Here is a 14,762-nt window from a genome sequence, read left to right as displayed (position 1 = left end):
GGGATGCCATGGTAAACGACCTTATCTCAGCCATCAATAGGCTGTTGGATATTTCTCCCCCAGCCCCTTCAGCAGAAGAGGCGGCTGTGGAGCAGGAAAAGTTTCGTTTCCTTTATCCCAAGCGTAAATTGAGTGCTTTGTTAGATCACTCTGACTTCAGAGAATCAATCCAGAAGCACGACGCTCACCCAGAAAGGCGTTTCTCTAAACGATCTAAAGATACGCGTTTCCCTTTCCCCCCTGAGGTGGTCAAGCGCTGGACACAGTGTCCAAAGGTAGACCCCCCGATTTCCAAACTTGCAGCTAGATCCATAGTTGCAGTGGAGGATGGCGCTTCACTTAAAGATGCCAATGACAGACAGATGGACCTTTGGTTAAAATCTGTCTATGAAGCTATCGGCGCGTCGTTTGCTCCGGCATTCGCAGCCGTATGGGCACTCCAGGCTATTTCAGCTGGCTTAGCAAAAGTGGATGCTATCATGCATCCAGCAGTGCCGCAAGTGGCGCACCTTACCACGCAGATGTCGGCGTTTGCGTCTTACGCTATCAATGCGGTCCTAGAATCTACCAGTCGCACCTCAATGGCGTCCGCCAATTCGGTAGTTTTGCGCAGAGCCTTGTGGTTAAAGGACTGGAAAGCAGATGCTGGTTCCAAAAAATGTTTAACCAGTTTGCCTTTATCTAGAGATAGACTGTTTGGCGAGCCATTGGCTGACATCATTAAGCAGTCCAAGGGTAAAGACTCCTCTTTACCACAACCCAGAACATCCAAACCTCAGCAGAAAAAGTGGCAGCAGAGGTTTCAGTCCTTTCGAGGTTCGGGCAAGACACCATTTACCTCGTCCAAAGGGACTCAGAGGACGCAAAGAAACTTAGATTCGTGGCGGACTCACACACGCCCCAAGAAAGCAAATGGAGGTACCGCTTCCAAAGCGGCTACCTCATGACTTCCAGCCCCCCCCCTCCGCATCGCCGGTCGGGGGCAGGCTCTCCCGCTTTTCCGGCATTTGGATGTCACAGGTCAAAGACCGGTGGGTGACGGACATTTTGTCTCGCGGGTACAGAATCGAGTTCAATTCTCGTCCTCCAGCTCGGTTCTTCAGAACCTCCCCACGTCCAGACCGAGCAGATGCTCTGCTGCAGGCGGTGGATTCCCTAAAAGCGGAAGGAGTGGTTATCCCAGTCCCTTCTCAGGAACAAGGGCAAGGGTTTTACTCCAATCTCTTTGTGGTTCCAAAAAAGGACGGCTCGTTCCGTCCTGTTCTGGACCTAAAACGGCTCAACAAACATGTGCACGCCAGGAGGTTCCGGATGGAAACCCTCCGCTCTGTCATTGCCTCAATGTCCAGAGGAGACTTCCTTGCCTCAATAGACATCAAAGATGCTTATCTCCACGTGCCAATTGCTACAGAACATCAACGTTTTCTACGTTTTGTGATATGTGAGACTGTGACCGGGGTTATCTATGACGGCCGGTATGTCTCGCCCAGGTTGTGCTCACTCCATGATAGAAAGTAAATCCACTATAGGGTTAATGCTGTTTCCCTACAGGCTTAAGGAAGGGTTAAAAGGAAACAGGAACGAGGGCAGGTGTGCCGGGTGTGGGGGAAGTGACCAGAACTTCCTGAGCCCTCTGCTGGAGAGGCACATGTATTTTGTTATGGACTTTTTTGTTTGGACATTAAACACCGTGTGCTGTGAACCTTGATGCCTGGATCCCGTGTCTTCTGCTGCGCAGCCGACCGCGCTACCTCACATATGGTGGAGAATCGGCGGGCATGACAGCCGGTGAGGTGTAGCATCCATCCCTGGTGACCCAGCTGCGCATGTCCTGGATTCGAGCGGCTATACTACAGCCCAAACCCGGCGACGCCATGGAGGACATACTAAAGCATTTGGCTCAGGCTAATGCACAGCAGCAACAGGCTAATGCACAGCAGCTACAAACCAATGCACACCTGCTCCAATCCTTGCAAGTGCAGGAAAAAAAACTCCAAGAACAGTTGGATCAGGCCAATGCACGTCAGCAGCAATCCTTGCAAGTGCAGGTCAAAATGCACCAAGAACAGATGGAGCAGGCCAATGCACGTCAGCAGCAATCCTTGCAAGTGCAGGACAAAAGGCACCAAGAACAGATGGAGCAGGCCAATGCACGTCAGCAGCAAGCCTTACAATTGCAGGAAAAAAGGCACCAAGAACAGATGGTTCTCCTGGCCAAGTCGATCCGTGCCGGACCGGCAGCAACAACCCCGGGACCGGGTGACGACGGCAGCGTCCGGAAAGCGGTGAGACAAGCGTTGCAAAAGATGACCCCGGGTGATGATGTGGAAGCGTTCCTGGCGGTGTTTGAGCGGGTGGCCGAGCGGGAAAAGCTGCCGACCCCGCAGTGGGCTGAGGTATTGTCACCCTATCTGACGGGGGAACCCCAAAAAGCGTACCTGGACCTCGGTACCGAGGACGCCATTGACTATGTGACCCTGAAAGCCGAAATACTGGCTCGGTTGGGGGTGAATACCTATGTACGGGCTCAGCGGGTAAATCAGTGGTTCTATGAGGAAGCCAAACCCGTACGCTCCCAGGCCTATGACTTATTACATCTTGTAAAAAAGTGGTTGCAGCCTGACACTCTGAGCCCGGCGCAAATGGTGGAAAGGGTAGTAGTGGATCGTTTTGTGCGCACTTTACCCGTCACCGTTCAACGGTGGGTAGGACAGGGTGACCCGAGTACCCTGGACCAATTAGTGTCCCTGGTAGAGCGGCATGTGGCTACGCAGGACTTGATACGGGACACTGAGACTTTGCGTACCGCCCGTCGGTCCGGCCCCTCCAAGCCTAGGGCCAAGGACCCACCGCCGACACCGGTACAGGAGTCCGCTACCATCCTGGCTGAGGCCGCGCCCGCCGTTCCTGAGGTCCGGAAGGCCATGTACCCTAAACGACAACTTGTCAAGGGGGTTTCCTTCCCTATTAGATGTTGGCGGTGCCAGCGGGTGGGACATATGGAAGCCCAGTGTCCACTCACCACGGAGCCCATGGATTGTGGGGTTACCCGGCGGGGTTCAATGTATGCTCAGGTGGTGTGTACCGCTGACCTGGTCTCCCCAGAGACAGAGCCCCACTTGTGCCAAATACAGGTGAATGGATGTCCGGTTACAGGATTGTTGGATTCCGGAAGCTTAGTGACCCTTGTGCGATCCACCTTGAGAGCTAAAGTAAAGGCCACAGGACGCACTGTGGGGGTGGTTTGCATACATGGGGACCGCCACGACTATCCCACGGGGATTGTCACCATCACAGCACCTTGCGGTCAGGTGCAACATGAGGTGGGACTTCTTAACACTCTTCCTTATGACGTGATCCTAGGAAGGGATCTGCCCTATTTTTGGACTTTATGGAGGGGACCCCCTAAGTCCCCTCAGATATTGGTCGGTCCGGGACCTGAGCCCTACAATCCTGAATCCGGGACACCTGCCGTAGGGGTCACGATGATAGGGACAGAGTGTGAACCCGATAGGTCACCCCTAGAGGTATTGGCAGGAGAGGCTGAGACGGTCGAGCCCATCCCGGAGTTGGAGGCGTCCCCGGATACGTTTGGGACAGCCCAACTCCAGGACCCTACGTTAATACATGCCCGGAGTCGGGTGACAGTAGTTGACGGGGTGGCACAGCTGCCCGGTGCCCAGGTAAGGTACCCCCATTTCGCTCTTAAGCAGGATTTACTCTACCGGGTAGATGAAATACGGGGCGTAGGGGTAGAACAGTTGGTGGTGCCCCAGCCGCATCGCCGGCGGGTCCTCGACTTGGCTCATAAACACCTGATGAGTGGCCACCTAGGGGTCAAGAAAACGCAGGAGCGAATATTGCAAAGGTTCTATTGGCCCGGGGTCTTTGGGGAGGTAAAACGGTTCTGCGAAACCTGCCCGGAGTGTCAGCTTACTGCACCCCTGACCCATTTTCGCAGTCCGTTGGTACCGTTACCCATTATAGAAGTCCCTTTTGAACGGATAGGGATGGATCTGGTGGGGCCCCTCGTAAAGTCCGCTCGAGGGCACCAACACATCCTAGTGATCGTTGACTATGCCACCCGGTATCCCGAGGCGATACCTCTCAGACATACTGCAGCAAAGCTTATAGCTCGGGAGTTGTTTGCTGTGTTCTGCCGGGTGGGATTGCCCAAGGAGATCCTTACGGATCAGGGGACCCCATTCATGTCTAAAGTGACCAAAGAGCTATGCCGGCTACTCCAGATCAAGCAGTTGCGTACGTCTGTGTATCATCCGCAAACGGACGGTTTAGTCGAGCGTTTCAATAAAACCCTGAAAACCATGCTAAGAAGGGTGATTTCAAAAGACGGGAAAGACTGGGATATGATGCTTCCCTATTTGATGTTTGCCATACGAGAGGTGCCACAGGCATCCACGGGGTTTTCGCCTTTTGAATTGTTATACGGGCGACATCCCCGGGGATTGTTGGACCTGGCAAAGGAAACATGGGAACAAGAGCCCACCCCCCATAAAAGTGTGATTGAACACATTTTGGGTATGCAGAACCGCATAAGCGCGGTCATGCCAATTGTGAAGGAGCACTTACAGGAGGCTCAGGCCGCGCAAAGCGGCCGCTACAATAGACAAGCCACCGTGCGGACCTTTAAACCCGGGGATCGGGTGTTGGTATTGATCCCCACGGCGGAGAGCAAATTCCTGGCTCAGTGGCAAGGCCCCTACGAGATAAAGGAAAGAGTAGGGGTGGTTAACTATAAAGTATTGCAGCCCGGTAGGCGGAAACCTGAACAAATATACCATGTCAACCTATTAAAACCTTGGCAGGAACGGGAAAGCCTGATGGCTGTTTTTTCCCCACCTCCCTCCTCTTCGGGTCGTTCACATCCGGCTCCAGCGACCTCCGGAGAGGACGAACCGGAAGTAAGGATTGGAGAAGCCCTCACCAAGCAACAGAGGCGAGAGGCCAGACGGTTGGTTCAGCAGAACCCCGATGTCTTCTCCGAGCTGCCCGGTAGGACCAGTCTGATACGACATGATATTGTCACCGAGCCCCACCTGAAGGTACGCCTGAAGTCATACCGGGTGCCGGAGGCTCGACGACAAGCCATATCGGAGGAAGTAAAGACAATGTTACGCCTGGGGGTCATCGAAAAATCCCGGAGTGAATGGGCTAGTCCGATTGTCCTAATACCAAAACCCGATGGCTCCTTAAGGTTCTGCAATGACTTTAGGAGATTGAACGAAATATCCAAGTTCGATCTCTACCCCATGCCCCGGGTGGATGAGCTGATTGATAGGCTGGGACAGGCGCGATATTTTACCACGCTCAACCTGACCAAGGGGTACTGGCAGGTGCCACTAACGGAGTCCGCCAAGGAGAAAACCGCTTTTGTTACGCCGGAGGGTCTCTTCCACTATGTTGTCTTGCCTTTTGGGTTACATGGCGCTCCGGCCACGTTCCAGAGGTTGATGGACTTAGTGCTGGTACCCCACCAGGCGTATGCATCTGCGTACCTTGATGACATCATTATTTACAGCTCCGATTGGCAGACCCACTTGGAACAGGTACAAGCGGTGGTGGACGCGCTTCGAACAGCCGGATTGACAGCCAATCCCAAGAAATGTGCATTGGGACTCACGGAAGCCCGCTACTTGGGCTACGTGATAGGCCAAGGAGTGATTAAGCCCCAAATTAACAAGGTTGAGGCGATCCAGAAGTGGCCTAGACCCCTGACCACGAAGCAGGTTAGGGCCTTCCTGGGTATCGTGGGGTACTACAGGAGGTTTGTAAAGGATTTTGCGGGACTATCAGCCCCCTTGACGGACCTTCTCAAAGGCAAGAAGTCCGTCATGGTGCGGTGGACTCCGCAGGCCGAGGACTCCTTCCGGGCCCTGAAGGGGGTCCTGTGCGGACAGCCCGTTCTGGTCAACCCTGATTTCCGGAAGGAGTTCATAGTACAGACTGACGCCTCGGAGGTTGGCCTGGGGGCAGTGCTGTCTCAGGTGGTTCAGGGGGAGGAACACCCCGTCACCTTCTTGAGTAGGAAGCTCACCCCTCCCGAGCGGAATTATAGCGTAGTGGAGAAGGAGTGCCTGGCGATCAAGTGGGCCTTGGAGTCCCTACGCTATTACCTGCTGGGACGGCAGTTTCGCTTGGTGACGGATCACTCTCCACTGGTCTGGATGAGGTCCGCCAAGGAACGGAATGCCCGGGTTACCCGGTGGTTCCTTTCTCTGCAGAACTTCCGGTTTACGGTTGAACACCGGGCCGGTAGGTTGCAGGGCAACGCCGATGCCTTGTCCCGCGGCCCGTGCTTGATGGCTGGAGTTCAACCCCGCGCGCTTGAACTGAGGGGGGGGGTATGTGAGACTGTGACCGGGGTTATCTATGACGGCCGGTATGTCTCGCCCAGGTTGTGCTCACTCCATGATAGAAAGTAAATCCACTATAGGGTTAATGCTGTTTCCCTACAGGCTTAAGGAAGGGTTAAAAGGAAACAGGAACGAGGGCAGGTGTGCCGGGTGTGGGGGAAGTGACCAGAACTTCCTGAGCCCTCTGCTGGAGAGGCACATGTATTTTGTTATGGACTTTTTTGTTTGGACATTAAACACCGTGTGCTGTGAACCTTGATGCCTGGATCCCGTGTCTTCTGCTGCGCAGCCGACCGCGCTACCTCACATATAGGAGACGACCATTTTCAGTTCGTAGCTCTTCCATTTGGTCTGGCGACAGCCCCACGGGTCTTCACCAAGGTCATGGCGGCGGTGGTAGCAGTCTTGCACTCTCAGGGACACTCGGTGATCCCTTACCTAGACGACTTATTGGTCAAAGCTCCCTCTCAGGAGGCATGTCAGCACAGCCTGAATGCTACGCTGGAGACTCTACAGTCTTTCGGATGGATCATCAACTTTCCAAAGTCGATCCTATCACCGACTCAGTCACTAACGTATCTTGGCATGGAGTTTCATACTCTAGCAGCGATAGTGAAGCTTCCGCTGGACAAGCAGCGGTCACTACAGACAGGGGTGCAATCTCTTCTGCAGGGCCAGTTGCATCCCTTGCGGCGCCTCATGCATTTCCTAGGGAAGATGGTGGCAGCCATGGAAGCAGTTCCCTTTGCGCAGTTTCATCTGCGCCCACTTCAATGGGACATTCTCCGCCAATGGGACGGGAAGTCAACGTCCCTGGACAGGAAAGTCTCGCTTTCCCAGACGGCCAAAGACTCTCTACAATGGTGGCTCCTTCCCACCTCATTGTCTCAGGGAAGATCCTTCCTGCCCCCATCCTGGGCAGTAGTCACGACAGATGCGAGTCTGTCAGGGTGGGGAGCAGTATTTCTCCACCACAGGGCTCAGGGGACGTGGACTCCGCAGGAGTCCACCCTTCAGATCAATGTTCTGGAGATCAGAGCAGTGTATCTGGCTCTACTGGCCTTCCAACAGTGGCTGGAAGGAAAACAGATCCGAATCCAATCGGACAACTCCACAGCGGTGGCATACATCAACCACCAAGGAGGGACGCGCAGTCGGCAAGCCTTCCAAGAAGTCCGGCGCATTCTAATGTGGGTGGAGGACAGAGCATCCACCATATCCGCGGTTCACATCCCAGGCGTAGAAAACTGGGAAGCAGACTTCCTCAGTCGCCAGGGCATGGACGCAGGGGAATGGTCCCTTCACCCGGACGTGTTTCAGGAAATCTGTCGACGCTGGGGAGTGCCGGACGTCGACCTAATGGCATCCCGGCACAACAACAAGGTCCCGGCATTCATGGCGAGGTCGCGCGATCAAAGAGCTCTGGCGGCAGACGCCTTGGTTCAAGATTGGTCGCAGTTTCAGCTCCCATACGTGTTTCCGCCTCTGGCGCTCTTGCCCAGAGTGCTACGCAAGATCAGATCCGAGTGCAGCCGCGTCATACTCGTCGCTCCAGACTGGCCGAGGAGGTCGTGGTATCCGGATCTGTGGCATCTCACGATCGGTCGACCGTGGTCACTGCCAGACCGACCAGACTTACTGTCCCAAGGGCCGTTTTTCCATCAGAATTCTGCGGCCCTGAACCTGACTGTGTGGCCATTGAGTCCTGGATCCTAGCATCTGCTGGATTATCTCAGGGAGTCGTTGCCACAATGAGACAAGCTAGAAAGTCGAATTCGGCTAAGATCTACCACAGAACGTGGAAGATTTTCTTGTCCTGGTGCTCTGCTCAGGGAGTGTCTCCCTGGCCATTTGCATTGCCCAAGTTTCTTTCCTTCCTGCAATCGGGGTTAGAAAAGGGCTTGTCGCTCAGCTCCCTTAAAGGGCAAGTTTCGGCACTATCCGTGTTTTTTCAGAAGCGTCTAGCACGTCTTCCTAAGGTGCGCACGTTCCTGCAGGGGGTCTGTCATATTGTGCCCCCGTACAAGCGACCGTTAGATCCATGGGATCTGAACAGGGTACTAGTGGCTCTCCAGAAGCCGCCCTTCGAGCCTCTGAAGGAAGTTTCCTTTTCTCGGCTGTCGCAGAAAGTGGCGTTTCTTGTTGCGATCACATCGCTTCGGCGAGTGTCTGAGCTGGCAGCTCTGTCATCTAAGGCTCCCTTCCTGGTGTTCCACCAGGACAAGGTTGTGCTGCGCCCCATTCCGGAGTTTCTTCCTAAGGTCGTATCCTCTTTTCATCTTAATCAGGATATATCCTTGCCTTCTTTTTGCCCTCATCCGGTTCACCGGTATGAAAAGGCCTTACGTTTGCTAGATCTGGTGAGAGCACTCAGAATCTACATTTCCCGCACGGCGCCCATACGCCGTGCCGATGCACTTTTCGTCCTTGTCGCTGGTCCGCGCAAGGGGTTGCAGGCTTCTAAAGCCACCCTGGCTCGATGGATCAAAGAACCAATTCTAGAGGCCTACCGTTCTGCGGGGCTTCCGGTTCCTTCAGGGCTAAAAGCCCACTCCACCAGAGCCGTGGGTGCGTCCTGGGCATTACGTCACCAGGCTTCGGCTCAACAGGTGTGCCAGGCAGCTACCTGGTCCAGTCTGCACACTTTCACCAAGCATTATCAGGTGCATACCTATGCTTCGGCGGATGCCAGCTTAGGTAGAAGAGTCCTGCAGGCGGCAGTGACACCCCCGTAGGGGAGGGCTGTTTTGCAGCTCTAACATGAGGTATTTATTTACCCACCCAGGGACAGCTTTTGGACGTCCCAATCGTCTGGGTCTCCCAATAGAGCGCTGAAGAAGAAGGGAATTTTGTTACTTACCGTAAATTCCTTTTCTTCTAGCTCTTATTGGGAGACCCAGCACCCGCCCTGTTGTCCTTCGGGATGTTTTTTTGTTGTTTGCGGGTACACATGTTGTTCATGTTGAACGGTTTTTCAGTTCTCCGATGTTATTCGGAGTTAATTTGTTTAAACCAGTTATTGGCTTCCTCCTTCTTGCTTTGGCACTAAAACTGGAGAACCCGTGATACCACGGGGGGGGTATAGCCAGAGGGGGAGGGGCCTTGCACTTTTAATGTAGTGCTTTGTGTGGCCTCCAGAGGGCAGTAGCTATACCCCAATCGTCTGGGTCTCCCAATAAGAGCTAGAAGAAAAGGAATTTACGGTAAGTAACAAAATTCCCTTCTTTATCTAAGGGGTTAAAAAAAAATCTGAAGTTTGTCTAAAAAAAGTGGCGCACGTTTTGCGCCATTTTCCGCGACCCGTAGCGTTCTCATTTTTCGGGATCTATGGCTCAGTGACTGCTTATTTTTTTTGTGCCTCAAGCATTCGTTTTTCATGGTACCATTTTTGCGCAGATGCTACATTTTGATCACCTGTTATGGCATTTTGATCAAATTTGCCGCAACCAAAAAAAACCCGTAATTTTGGCATTTGGATTTTTTTTGTCGCTATGCCATTTATTGATCAGATTAATTGATTTTATATTTTGATAGATCGGGCATTTCTGAATGCAGCGATACCAAATGTGTGTAGATATTTTTTTTAACCCTTTCATTTTCAATAGGGCGAAAAAGGGGGGTGATTTCAACTTTAATTTTTCAAAACTTTTTTTTTTTCGCTTTTTTTTTATTTTACTAGTCCCCCTAGGGGACTATAAGGATCAGCAGTCTGAGTGCTCTTCCATATCTGCTGATCACAGATACACAGCTGTGAACACCAAATATGCTCATCTCCTGTCTCACACAGCTCTCGGCCGTGTGAAACAGGAAGTGAGTCACGTGAGCTACAGGAGTCATCACATGACCCTGTGCTACCATGACAACCATCGGATCCACGTGATCATGTCACGTGACTACTGGTGTTGGGCGGTGAGTAAACTTTAACCGCGACCATAATGGCGCTGTCACATTTTGACAGCGCCATTTAAGACGTAAATAGGTACAGGCAGATCGTGGATCTGCTCGTGCCTGCTAGGCACACATCAGCTGTACAAAATCAGCTGACATGTGCGCGGATCGCCCCCAGGTGCCCGCGGCAGCTGGGTGGGTTTAACACCATGACCGCTGGGATGTAATTTTACTGCCGTGGTTGTTTAGGGGTTAATCTCATATAGGAAAGCGGTAATTACTAGCGAAATTAAGAGCAAGAGCATTTCTAACCTACATACCCTGAGCAGGTCAAAAATCAGTCTAGGAAATGAAAAAAGGATTGTCAATTAAACTGTAAAAATGGCCAAATAACAGTAAATCAATAGTTTGTTACAATACTCTAGGCCAGGGGTGGGGAAAATTTTTGCTTCTATAACATGATTAAGGGGCCATACGAAATTAACTTGACATGTATCCTGCTATATTTGGTCAAACATTTGGTCTCCCCCTGAGACGTGGCTCTAGCCATAACACTTTGGTGAGGCTGTGATGTTAGGTGGTAGTGAGGATACTACTCAACTGCTTTTCCAGATTTGTGTCTGTCTGGAGCACAGTTGACTTGGTCATAAATTTTCAAAATAATTCACACCAATACGTTTTGAACTCAGATGCATATTACACAACATATCTCATCACAGTGGGAAATTCATCACTGCTGACATAACGTTTACAGAACTCAAGCAGTGGGAGGTCTGAAGTATACATCATATAGGAGACCCAAGTTGTGTATATATTACATAGAATACACAGTCTGCTGTATATACATCACATAAGATACACAGTGTCTGATGCATGTACAGCAGTCTCTGAGGTTAATTTATTTACATCACCTAGAAGACACTGGGGCTGCAGCATATGCATCACAAAGGAGACACTGGACATTAACATTACATAGAAGATGTTGAGGCTGCAGCATATACATCACAGGAGATGCTGGGGCTCCAGCATATACATCAAGGAGACGCTAGGGTTGCAAAATTCATAGGTGGGATGGGAGAGCAGAGCTTGTTAATTCTACCCACAAAGTACATCCTGAGGCTCGCACTAGGGGAGTGTGGCACACCCGGCATTCCTCCTTGAGCTGTATCTGAATCCTGGATGCACATACAGATGAAAGATGGAGCAGGGAACTGTCCAATCCCTCCTCCTTCATTCTCCTTGTGCATCTGGACTCTGACATCTCAGCGCAGCGGGCGAGATGAGGTCACTATATTGTGCCCACTGTCCAGAGCTGAGTATTTTTTTTTTTTTTAATTTAAAAAAAATGAGTACATTTTGGGCTATTCTATTTGGAGGGTTAGGTAGGGGGGCCTTCATACTGGGTGATGGACAGTATACTGGTTAAAGGGCTGTGCGGAGGTGTGTGTGGGGTCCATCAGGCTGTGTGGAGGGTTGTGCTGGGGCCATCAAGCTGTGTGGAGGGTTAGTGCCAATTTTGTTGTTTGTTTTTTACAGCACTGAGGAATCAGTCAATATCACTCCATTCGGAGCGGAAATGACGCAAGTGTTGGCAGTATATGATAGCTGACACCCTGCTGCACTGTTTTTGGTTTTACAACCAATTGGAGCTGTTTAACCCCTTAGATGTTGCTATTAATCTAGTCAGTGGCATCTACATGGTTAAATGAGGAATTGGACTCCTTCTTTATGGCTATTTGCACCCACAATCACTAACCTAAAGCCAAATAAGGACCCAGAGGGTAGCTTGCTTGGCCTTGCCATATGTACGGTCTAACAGGCTGTGTCAGTTTGATGCTGAAAGGTCTCATACACTGCAGTAGAGATAGCGATATATATAGGCCCCTAAAAGCTACTTCAAAACTGAATAGGTCTGTAACAAAAATAAATATGACATTTTATAGAAAGAAAAAAAAATTTCTTCTAAAATTTTAACCTTCAAAGATCCTGACAAAATAAAAGGACATTTGAACAAATGATGCTCACGTAAAGTCACAAATTTTGTGGACTATAAAAATATAAAAAGTACAGAGGGAGAGGTGTCTTATGTACCTGGCTGTGGGAAAGGTGGGAGGGGTGGGGGGGACATCACAAGAGGCAGAAGCTGGGTCACAGAAAAAGCCCCAGCGCCGGCTCCTATCATTGTGCCCACTAATAAAGAAAATGAATATTCACTGCTCCCAATGTCCAGAATCCCGCCCACTTCTCTGCACTAAAGACGGTGTTGAGAGGTGAGCGGTATTATAGGCTTGGGGAGCAGTGAATATACTTTCTCTTTAATAGTAGGCACACGTCATCACCCTGTGGCCAGCTTCCTGCAGCGGCTGGGTGATAATTTATGTCCGCTATTAAAGAGAATGAATATTTACTGCTCCCCATGCCCATAATCCTGGGAATATTCTGGCAGCTGACATTGGCGTGTAACTGGCAGTGCATGGAACTGACATCATGCACTGCGCTGCTTACATGCTGAAGTCAGTTGCTGGCATAAAAAAAAAAAAAAAAAAAATGGACACTGCACACTGAAGAAGGGGGTTGCAAAAGGATGGGGAACATAATTTTTTTATTTATTTATTTACATGTGCCTTGTAATGGGAGGCATTTCCCTATTTCCTTCTGTTAAAACTTAGGTGCGTCTTATAGTCTGGTGTGACACACAGTCTGAAAAATATATGTTAGATATATAGGAAATGTTTATATTTTTTAACTATTTTCTGTTATGACCATCTAGTTTGTGAAAATTGCAGATTTTTCTACATTTTCATTAAAAAAAAGGCAAAACATATCAACCCAAACCACAATCAGAATCACTCACGGTCTCATTTTTCTGAATCTGGGACTGTGTGACGATTTATTGTTTGCACCCCGAGCTGACAATTTTACTGATACCATATTGGGGTAGATACGATGTTTTGATTGCCTTTTATTGCAATGTTGCAGCGACCAAAACTCCCCATAATTCTGGAGTTTTGATTTTTTTTCTCGTTACGCAGCTTACCGATTAGATTAATTTTATTTTTTGATTGGACATTTTTGAAAGCGACAATAACAAATGTGTATTTTTTTTTCATGTTTTTATTTTTAATGGTGCAAAATGGGCGTGATTTAAACTTTTTCTTATTAATTACTTTATTTAATAATCCTTTTAGGAGTCCTGAAGCTGCGATCATCTGATTGCCTGTGTTATACAGAGCAGTATTGTCAAGCACAGTGGTCTTCAGCAGACCCTTGGTTGTCATGAGAACCCATCGGCGCCCCCACAATCACATGATGGGTGGGATCAATGACGTGCTTCCTGTCTGTGCATGTAAATGCCGCTGTCAGTGATTAACAGTGGCATTTAACTGGTTAACAGCAACGGGTAGATCTTTTATTCACCTGCATCTGCTAGAGGCACTTGATGGCTAATTAAATCAGTCATCAAATGAGAGGAAAGATGCAGCTCAGCATGTGAGCCCATATCAAAGGCAGGGACAAGGGCGATGATCTAAATACAAGTAATTGGTCATGAAGGGGTTAAGACAAAGTGGCGTGTTAGATTTTAAGTCTTTAAAGGGAACCTGTCACCAGATTTAGCGACTATAAGCTGCGGCCACCATCAGTGATCTCTTATATACAGCATTCTAAAATACTGTATATAAAAAAGTGCCCAGGCCGTTGTGGAGAACGTAAAAATCACTTGTATAATACTCACCTGAGTGGTGGTCCGGTCCAATGGGTGTCGCTGCTCTCCGGTCCTCTCTGCTGCGATCTCCGTCGTTCTATCCAGGCCAGGCCAGCATTGCAGTCCTGCGCAGGCACACTTTGATCTGCCCTGCTGACGGCAGATCGAAGTACTGTAATGCACAGGCTTGTGGAAAGGTTAAAGACCACCCGCGCATGCGCACTACAATACTTTGATCTTCCCTCAGCAAGGCAGATTAAAGTGTGCCTGCCGATTAATGCGAATGACGTAGAACGCTTCATTCACACAGGTCTCAGAAGGAGAACGGAGATTGTCGTAGAGAGGAGGCGCTGGACTGGGGAGCAGCGACACCCAACGGACCAGACCGCCCCTTCTCTGTGAGTATTATAAAAGTGGTTTTTTTTTTATACAGAGCGGCCTGGGCTCTTATATTCTATACTCTGGAATTCTGTATATATGGGCTCACTGATGATGGCTACAGCTCATAAGGGAAAAACCTGGTGACAGGTTCCCTTTAATTGCTAAGCTTAAAGATTTTAACAATGAAAAGGCTTCATAGACTATGTAAAATTCATGTTAAAATAACAGTCTTCAAGGGTATCTTCCACTAGTTTTTTGCCACTTAATCTGAGAATAGCATAATATACAGAGATTCTGCTTTCATTGATGTGTCACTAACTGGGCTGCTTACTGTAGCTTTGAAACAATTTTATCTGTAGGAAATTATCACTTAAGGAATAGTAACCCTGCTGCTATGTAGTCCTCTATAGTTAGGA

The 14,762-nt window shown here is 49.8% G+C and overlaps 1 protein-coding gene across 1 annotated transcript in view; it reads right to left on the bottom strand.

The window, feature by feature from the left end:
- Positions 1 to 14,762, bottom strand: part of LCA5 (lebercilin LCA5) — a 62,999-nt gene that overhangs the window by 27,460 nt on the left and 20,777 nt on the right. The window lies entirely within an intron of this gene.

Source organism: Anomaloglossus baeobatrachus, chromosome 3, assembly GCF_048569485.1.
Source record: "Anomaloglossus baeobatrachus isolate aAnoBae1 chromosome 3, aAnoBae1.hap1, whole genome shotgun sequence".
In the NCBI taxonomy this organism is placed as follows: Eukaryota; Metazoa; Chordata; class Amphibia; order Anura; family Aromobatidae; genus Anomaloglossus; species Anomaloglossus baeobatrachus.
This window is presented reverse-complemented; position numbering and strand designations above follow the sequence as displayed.